Source organism: Mesocricetus auratus, unplaced genomic scaffold (genome assembly GCF_017639785.1).
Source record: "Mesocricetus auratus isolate SY011 unplaced genomic scaffold, BCM_Maur_2.0 Super-Scaffold_100691, whole genome shotgun sequence".
NCBI lineage: Eukaryota > Metazoa > Chordata > Mammalia > Rodentia > Cricetidae > Mesocricetus > Mesocricetus auratus.
In genome coordinates, this window is record NW_024429267.1 from 3,909,662 (window position 1) to 3,917,668 (window position 8,007).

Below are 8,007 nucleotides of genomic sequence, written 5' to 3' on the forward strand. Positions count from 1 at the left end.
GAGTCACACTGCTGACTTCCACTGCACCCAAATAGCCATCTTTAATCAACTGATAGTGGCTGCCTGAAGGGTAATATTGAAATTCAGAGGCCTCGCTCAGAAAGAGTGCTATAATTGATAAGTGATGTCTGCCCCCGGCAGAGGCATGGGAAGGGGTGGCTCAAGTACAGTCTATCTATATGCTGTCTGTTCCCAAGATTCTGTGCCCTAGGGTGAGTTCTGTCCTCGCAGGCTGACAGAACAGGGCTGGAGAGATAGATCAGCCCTCAACAACTAAAGCTGACAACCGCCAGGCGTTGGTGGCGCACGCCTTTAATCCCAGCACTCGGGAGGCAGAGGCAGGCGGATATCTGTGAGTTTGAGACCAGCCTGGACTACCAAGCGAGTTCCAGGACAGCCTCCAAAGCCACAGAGAAACCCTGTCTCAAAAAAAAAAAAAAGCTGACGACCAAAACTATTAAGATTCCATTTCCCAAGACGACAGAACAACCACAGGGAACAGAAAGGTCATACTACAAAATTGTTTTGAAGTCTATCAAGACAGAATAAGGGGTTGTTTCCACAATCGTGCATGCTGGTGTTAGTCATCCCCATCCTGGTGCCCAGCCCCCCAGCATCCTTGACAGCTTTTTTTTTTTCCACTTTACCGCCGGGTGAGCGAGCACTGTCACCCCACAGGCCCGCGCACGTAGGCCATGGTTACCCCAGATATACCGCTTGCAAGCTGTCTTCCCTCGACCCCGAGGTGCCTCGTGGCCGGCTGGTTTCGGCCTGTGGCTGGCAGTTAAAAGGGCCGTCCGCGATGGGCAGGGGGCCCCAGTTATGAACCAGCAATTGCTATGGCGCCGCAGCTTCCTTGACAGCTTTCACCTGCCAAATGTTCCCCAGCATGTTGACTTGCCTGTTGACTAAGGCAGGCTTAGTCACATGGGGCAGCACAGGGGCTGACTGGGGTAGCTTGCGGAGGCACAGCATCTTTAATAACTGTAGACAGAGGGCTCATGAGTCATCCCATCACTTAGCACATGAAATCAAGAACAAGGTTCCTGAAAGCTGCATCCACGGTACCCCAGCACACATTCTATTATCATAACCCTCCTCTGTTGCCTGGACTCCAATGTGCCTCGTTAGTTGGAGACAGACACTCCTGTTTGTAGCTGTGGATGATGCTACCTCCCACTGGAAGGATCCTGGGGCTCAAGGGTTGGACAGGTCCAAACCTATAGGGAGTTTCTTTTCAATGATGAGGGTGGGGTAGGGAAGGGACTTGGAAAAGCAGAGACTAGATTTAGACTCCCAGGACCCAGATAAGGACCTTGGCTCTGTCACTTACAGATTGGAAGAGCTTACCCAAACCATTTAATTTCTCTGTGCCTCAGTTTCCTCATCCCCAAATGGGAGAAAAATGTCTAAGCTGAGCTTCCTGGGGAGAACAGGATTCAGTCCTGGAGTGGGCTCTGCAGGACCGCTGACCCAGGGACCCTGCAGGATAGGCAGGGCATCCATTACACAGATAAGGTCACTGAGGCCCAGCGTCAAGCCAGCGGGGAAGCACATCATTCCAGATCCTGTGGTCTGCCCAGAACAGTGTCAGGTCAGGCAGCAAGATGTGACAGCAGGAGGGCAGGAGGAAAGGACGTCACAGCCACACGTGACATTAAGAGGGATTCCTTGGAGGACAGGGCATGGTGGTATACTAGGAGGCAGAGGCAGGCAGATCTCTGGGTTCGAGGACAGTCTGGTCTACATAGTCAGTTCCAGGACAGCCAGGGCTACGTAATAGAGAAACCCTGTCTCAAAAATGTGATTTTTTTGAACCCCTGTCCTGGCAGGTGGAAGAGGAGGGGTGTTCTGAGGACGTAAGGCCTCCCAGGTCCACGGGGATTCTGCGCACACCCAAGGGCCCTATAACCTGACCTTGCCTTCACTTAACCTTCCCTCCTAATCCCACCCTCCTGCCCGAAGTGCAAGCTCTGTGCCCAGCCAGGGAGGCCATGGTGATCTCCCCTCTTCCAAAGGAATTCATCAACCCAACTCTAAGTCAAGTCACTTGCTTCTGCCTGCCTTGGATCACTGCTGGGTGGCAGTCTCCCGGCCTTTGTCACTCACCTTGCATAGCTTCTGTTCCCCCTCAGGATGTGTGGGCTGGGTCCCCCGGGCGTGGCTCAGGCTGGGCACACATGTCAAGTGGAACGAGACGCTTGTAGCATGGTGTGTGACACAGGAAACTGTCCTTCTCTCGGGGCCTCAGCTCCCACCCTTGTGGAGTGGGGTTGACGTAAACTGCAGTGGCCCCTTCCCACCCAGCGTCAGAGTGAGCTCGCAGCCTTGAAGGGCTCTCCAGCCGTGGAGAAGTGATTAGATGAGGGGCTCCCCCACGCAGCCCCAGGCCCATCTTCCTTGCCTGTCACTGGTTAGCATTTTGTGAAAGGGGTTCGTTTGGAAGATCTTCAACCGTGGGGGTGGGGTCGTGGGGTCGGAGAGTGGATCTCAAATCTGTGCCTAAGGCAGGTTAGGTCGGCAGAGTTGAGGCAGGTTTTCCCTGGGTCAGGGATTTATCCGGAACCCCACACACACACCAATTTCCACCTGGACTGCCATTCCCACAGCCCTCTCCTTCTCTGCCTACATGGAGGGTCCCAGCCCAGCCCTCTGTGCCTCCCTGAGTAACCTAATCCTGAGTACCTAAGTCTTCATGTGAAGACATGTACACAGTTACCCACAGCTCTTCCTGGAGTGCCCAAGTAGCTGTACCCCCAAAAACCATCTGTTTCCCTGTTACCTGCTATAGTACATGAGCTGACTGGGCACTTGAGACTCAGAACAGACCCAGCTTCCTTGTTGAACACACATCCTTGGAGCCCATGTGAGCCCGGAGTGGCGTACATGTGCACTGATTTGGGCCACAGTGCCTGTGGTCGTTTGAATGTAACTGGCCCTCATAAATTCACAGGAGATGTGGCTTTGTTGGAGTAGGCATGGCCTTGTTGGTGGAGGAAGTGCGTCACTGTGGAGGCAGGCATTGAGGACTCATACGTGCCCCAGCCAAGCCCAGTGACTCAGCTTACTTCCTGTTGCCTGTGGATATAAGATGTAGAACTCTCAGCTCCAGTGCTGTGTCCCGCCATGACCCGCCATGATGGTAATGGTCTGAACCTCTGGAGATGTGGGCCACCCCAATTAAATGTTTTCCTTTATAAGAGTTGCTGTGGTCATGATATCTCTTCACAGCAACAGAAACCCTAACTAAGACAGTGCCCACACCCACCCTCTTAGCGACTTTTCCTCTGGCATCTACATCTCAAAAAATCTTCCCAAGCCTATCTTGTCTCTCAGGTCTCCCAAAGCCACCTCGGAGGTCACATTTACCACGTACCTGCTAAGGGCCTGGCAGAGTCCTTCCAACGCCATGAGGTGTATCAGTAAGGGAAACCGAGTTATACCGTGGTAACGAAGATCCCTCTCACTTCTGAAGCCTATCCATGGTTTGTCTCTTGCTTGTGGGTTTTCAGGTTGTCTGGAACTTCTGTTGGTTTTCATCTGGAGATACATACTGACAAAACAGCCATCATGTGAAATACTGCTGTGCCCACAGGAGCAGAAGTCTCCAGAGGTCCCGTATCAATGATAATATGTCCGAGCTAAAAAAAGACTGGTGTGCCATTTTTGCTCATAGTAAGACCAGAGTGAGTCCCCTGGAGCCATCTGATCCCCTAACACCTTGCCTGGCCCAGCACTAATGTCTCTCACACATTTGTGAGCGAGGCAGTAAAAAGTCACCCCAAGCTTTCAGGACAATGGGCAGGCTCGGAGCTGATTCAGGGGCTGTCCAGGACGCAGGGGCCCAGGGGCGGCCTAAGCTGTAGGTGAAGGGTCTCGGTGGGAGGGGTGTGGTCAGCAAGCACTTGGGATGGAAAGTCCCGTCTGGGTCACATTCACCTGTGCCACCACCACTCCGTGCTTTCCCTGTTCTAGATGCTTTGAGTCTCCAGGCATCGGTCACTGTCACTGCATACACTCATTAGGCTGATATGTCCTCCACAGGTGATCAGTGTCTCTGCCACGCCCCTCCCCCACAGGGTCCCACCCTCCCCAGGACCCTGTCCCTACTGTGCGTCGTTCCTCAGCAGGTCTGCTGTTTCCCCCTGAGGTCTGCAGTGTCCTGGCAGGTGTCCACTCCTCACACTGGCAGGCTCTGGCCCCTCTCTGGGTCACCTTAGGCTCCCCGCAGAGGTCATCTGTACCTTGCAATTCCACCTACTGCACTTTGAACTGAGGGGAAACTTTGCTGACAACTGGATTGACTTTTGGCTTTTCCCACAGCAGGGTTAAACAGTCCATATCATACCTTCACATACTACCACTTTATACTGTCATCTTGTGTGTCCTCCCAGCCAATACAGGTACAGTGCGTGAGTGAGTGTGTATGAGTGTGTGTGTGTGTGCATGCTCACTGTTTTTTTTTTGGTTTTGGTTTTTTTTTTTTTTTTTTTTGGTTTTTCGAGACAGGGTTTCTCTGTGGCTTTGGAGGCTGTCCTGGAACTTGCTCTTGTAGACCAGGCTGGCCTCGAATGCACAGATATCCGCCTGCCTCTGCCTCCCAAGTGCTGGGATTAAAGGAGTGGGCCACCAATGCCCAGCCTCACTGTTTCTTTGGGGAACTCTGAGGCTCCAACAGGAACAGCAGTGGCATCTCATCCCATTCATCCCACCCCTGAGATCAACCACCTTTGACCCACAACCCCTCACTGGGCTATGAGACTCTGGCTGGACATCTGGGAGAAACCCAGTGCACACTGATGGACAGTGTGATTGGCAGTTTTATCTGTCAACTTGGCACAGTGTAGAATCACCTGGAGAGAGTCTCAGTGAGGGGCTGTCTAGGTCAACAGGCTTATGGGCGTGTCTGAGAGGATTGCCTTGCTTTTGCTAATCTAGATGGGAAGATTCAGCCTACTGTGGGCAGCACCATTCCCTAGGCTTTGACCTTGGATTATATGAGAGTGGAGAAAGCAAGCTGAGAATCTCTGGAGTGGATGCCATGTGACAAGCTGCTTCAAGCTCTTCTCACCTCAGTTTCCCCACATTGATGGGTGGAACCCAGAATCGGGAGCCAAGCAAACCTTTTCTCCCCTGGCATCTTCTCATGAGGGGATTTTTATCATAGCAATGGGAAAGGAAATTAGGACAAGCAGATTGTCTTTTCTTCAAAGGTCCAGCCAAGGAGGACCTGTGACACCTGTCATTAACCATTCATTAAAAATCTCACAGATGCACACCTTTAGTCCCAGCGCTCAGGAGGCAGAGGCAGGTGGTTCTCTGTGAGTCTGAGGCCAGTCTGGTATGTAGAGGGAGTTCCAAGACAGCCAGGGCCACATAGAGAAACTCTGTCTCAAAGAATAAGAAGAGGAGGAGGAGGAGGGAGAGGAGGAACAATAATAGGAGGAGAAAGAAAGAAAAAGAGCAGACTGAATGTCACTGGCCACCGATGGTGCCAACCACTTACAAAGACATCAGTTCCAGAGAGTGGTGGGAAAATCCAGAAAACACCATTACATTCAAATGACCACATGAGCATCCCAGGGACAGATCATTTGGAAGTGTCCCCCACCCGGGCACCTGAGGGTGGGGGCTCTTCAAGCAGGGAGGCTAGCCAGGAGAAACCTCTAATGACCCTGGCTCAATGTCACCACCAACAGTGGTGCTGGTCTGGCTGCAGAAGACCCGATGGGATGGACAGTGAGGTGACACCACTGCTAGAAGAGGCCATTGAGTGAACCTGGATACTGAGGGTGGGGTCTCAGCCCAGGTAGCACTGATGATGGTGATGGCTGACATGACTTAGATGTCCCTGTGTGCAGGAAACACACCTGAAGACTGGTGGACTTGGGCAGCATTCCAGCAGCTTCTGTGGAATGGTTAAGGGTCATAGTTACAACATTCACAACTTTCCTATGTGATGCCATTATTTCAGAAGGAAAAAAGTAAACAGTCAACCTACAGGTGAGATGTTGGCACTAGCTCACCAAAAAAAAATGAAGCATTTGTCTTTGTCTGTGTGCGCGCGCCCTCTTGTGGTGATGATGGCACAGTGCAGCATTTGACATCAGGTGGATCTAGGACTTAAGTGATCTCTCCTGGACCATGCAATGAAGAAGCCTCAGAGGTCACCTCAATCATCCCCCTGCCTCCATACTTGCTTTCTTCTCACCTGGATCATAATACTTGCATCTTCTTCAAAGTTCTAAATGTGCTGAGGACACCCAGAGGACAGGCTCACTGTCTGTGCTAATCTACAAACTAGTGAGATATGGCTGAACTAAAGAGGACAGGGCAGGCTGGAGGACACCACTGCTCCTGGCTCTCTGCCTGGACATGAGAGAGAGAGAGAGAGAGAGAGAGAGAGAGAGAGAGAGAGAGAGAGAGAGAGAGAGAGAGAGAGAGAGAGAGGAGGGAGGGAGGGAGGGGGAGAGAGGGGGAGGGAGAGAGATAGATAGAGAGAGAGAGGTAGGGAGGGAGGGAGGGAGAGAGAGAGAGAGGGAGGGAGGGAGGGAGGAAGAGAGAGAGGGAGAGAGAGAGAGTCTCTGGTCTGCAGCCACAAGGCCCCAGTTGCCAGGGGAAGCCTGATTCACACCTGCTGCCCAGCCTGACTAGAATGAGCCCTCCTTCTCGCTCACAAGTGTCTGGATTTGGGTGCGGAACCATTTGCTCACTGGCCGAAGAACAGACCTTTCCGGAGATGTTAAGTCACATGGTCACCTGCCCTCACTCACTTCCTACAGGGCTTCGGAAGGAAGGTTCTCAACAATTCTGAGCCCTTGTCAGAGAACTGAGTGATAGCACATTTGAGTGTTACCTCCATCAAGTCCGGAGAACAAATCAGAAAGAGAAGTCTGACATGGGGGGGTAGGATGGGAGCTGTGTTCAGCAAGCAGCCAGAGGTATCAGAGGTATGGTGGCTGACCAGCAGGGATGTCCAAAATCTAGGAAGGGAGGCAGATGTGGGCCCCGGGACCCTGAGGAGGGTACAGGTGAACTATCAAGACATTTAACGTCACAGAGGGATTTTTTATTGTTTTGTTTTGTTTTGTTGACACAGGGTCTCATGTATCCCAGGCTGGCCTTAAAATACACTGTGTAGCCCAGGATGACCCTGAACTGCTTCATCCTCCTGCCTCTACCTCTGAGTACTAGAATTGAGGGCATGCACCGCCACACCGATATACCCGCTGACAGGATCGAACTCTGGGCTTGGTGCATGCTAAGCAAACGCTACCACCTGAGCCACACCCGCTGAGCCGCATCCCTAGCTCGCATCCCTAGCCGCATCCCTATCATCGATTTGGTGATAAGGAAAGAGAAAGCATCACCCTGTCTTGGGGAGGGGAGTCCTTGTGGAGTTCCAGGACGGGGTGTAACAGTGGCTAGGCTCAGCAGCCCTCATACATGTCAGGGTCTGTGGGTCCCAGGTTGAGTTTGTTGGGTGGATTTTTTCCCCAGGAAGAGGAGAGCCGGAGGGATGGAAGCTTGAGGGTCCTGGAAGATGGCAGCTGACTCTTTACACTGCCGAGGAGAGTGGGAGGGTCAGGATTTCTGGGGTTCCACTCTGTGCCTGTCCCCTGGGTAGGCGGGACCTTGATGGGGCAGGAGCAGGGACAGGGCTAGGGTCTTGTTGGACAGCCTTGGACATGGCCAGAAGAGTGGGGAAACCCAGTATCACCCCCACTCCAGCAAGGACAGAGAAGCAAGCCCAGGCCGTGTCTGTCATCAGCAGAGGAGGGTCAGCATGGATGCAGGGGATGGCATCATCAGATGTTCATAGGTCTAAGAGTAGGACAAAGGATGCTATGGAAACTGGCCCTTGTAAAAGCCTTGAGGTGGGTGGGAGGGGTTTCTGGGCCAGCTTACATTTGAGAGTGAAGAACTATGACTCAGTACTTCTGGAACTTTCTGTAATGACTAACACAACACTTACCACACTTTGTGCAGTTGTCTCTCTGTGGCCCT

The 8,007-nt window shown here is 52.4% G+C and overlaps 1 non-coding gene across 1 annotated transcript; it reads right to left on the reverse strand.

Moving 5' to 3' along the window:
• Nucleotides 1-769: 769 nt before the first annotated feature.
• LOC121137696 lies at nt 770-919 on the reverse strand. Its single transcript, XR_005875007.1, has one exon. It is a non-coding gene; the product is annotated as a small nucleolar RNA SNORA76 (small nucleolar RNA).
• Nucleotides 920-8,007: the final 7,088 nt, after the last annotated feature.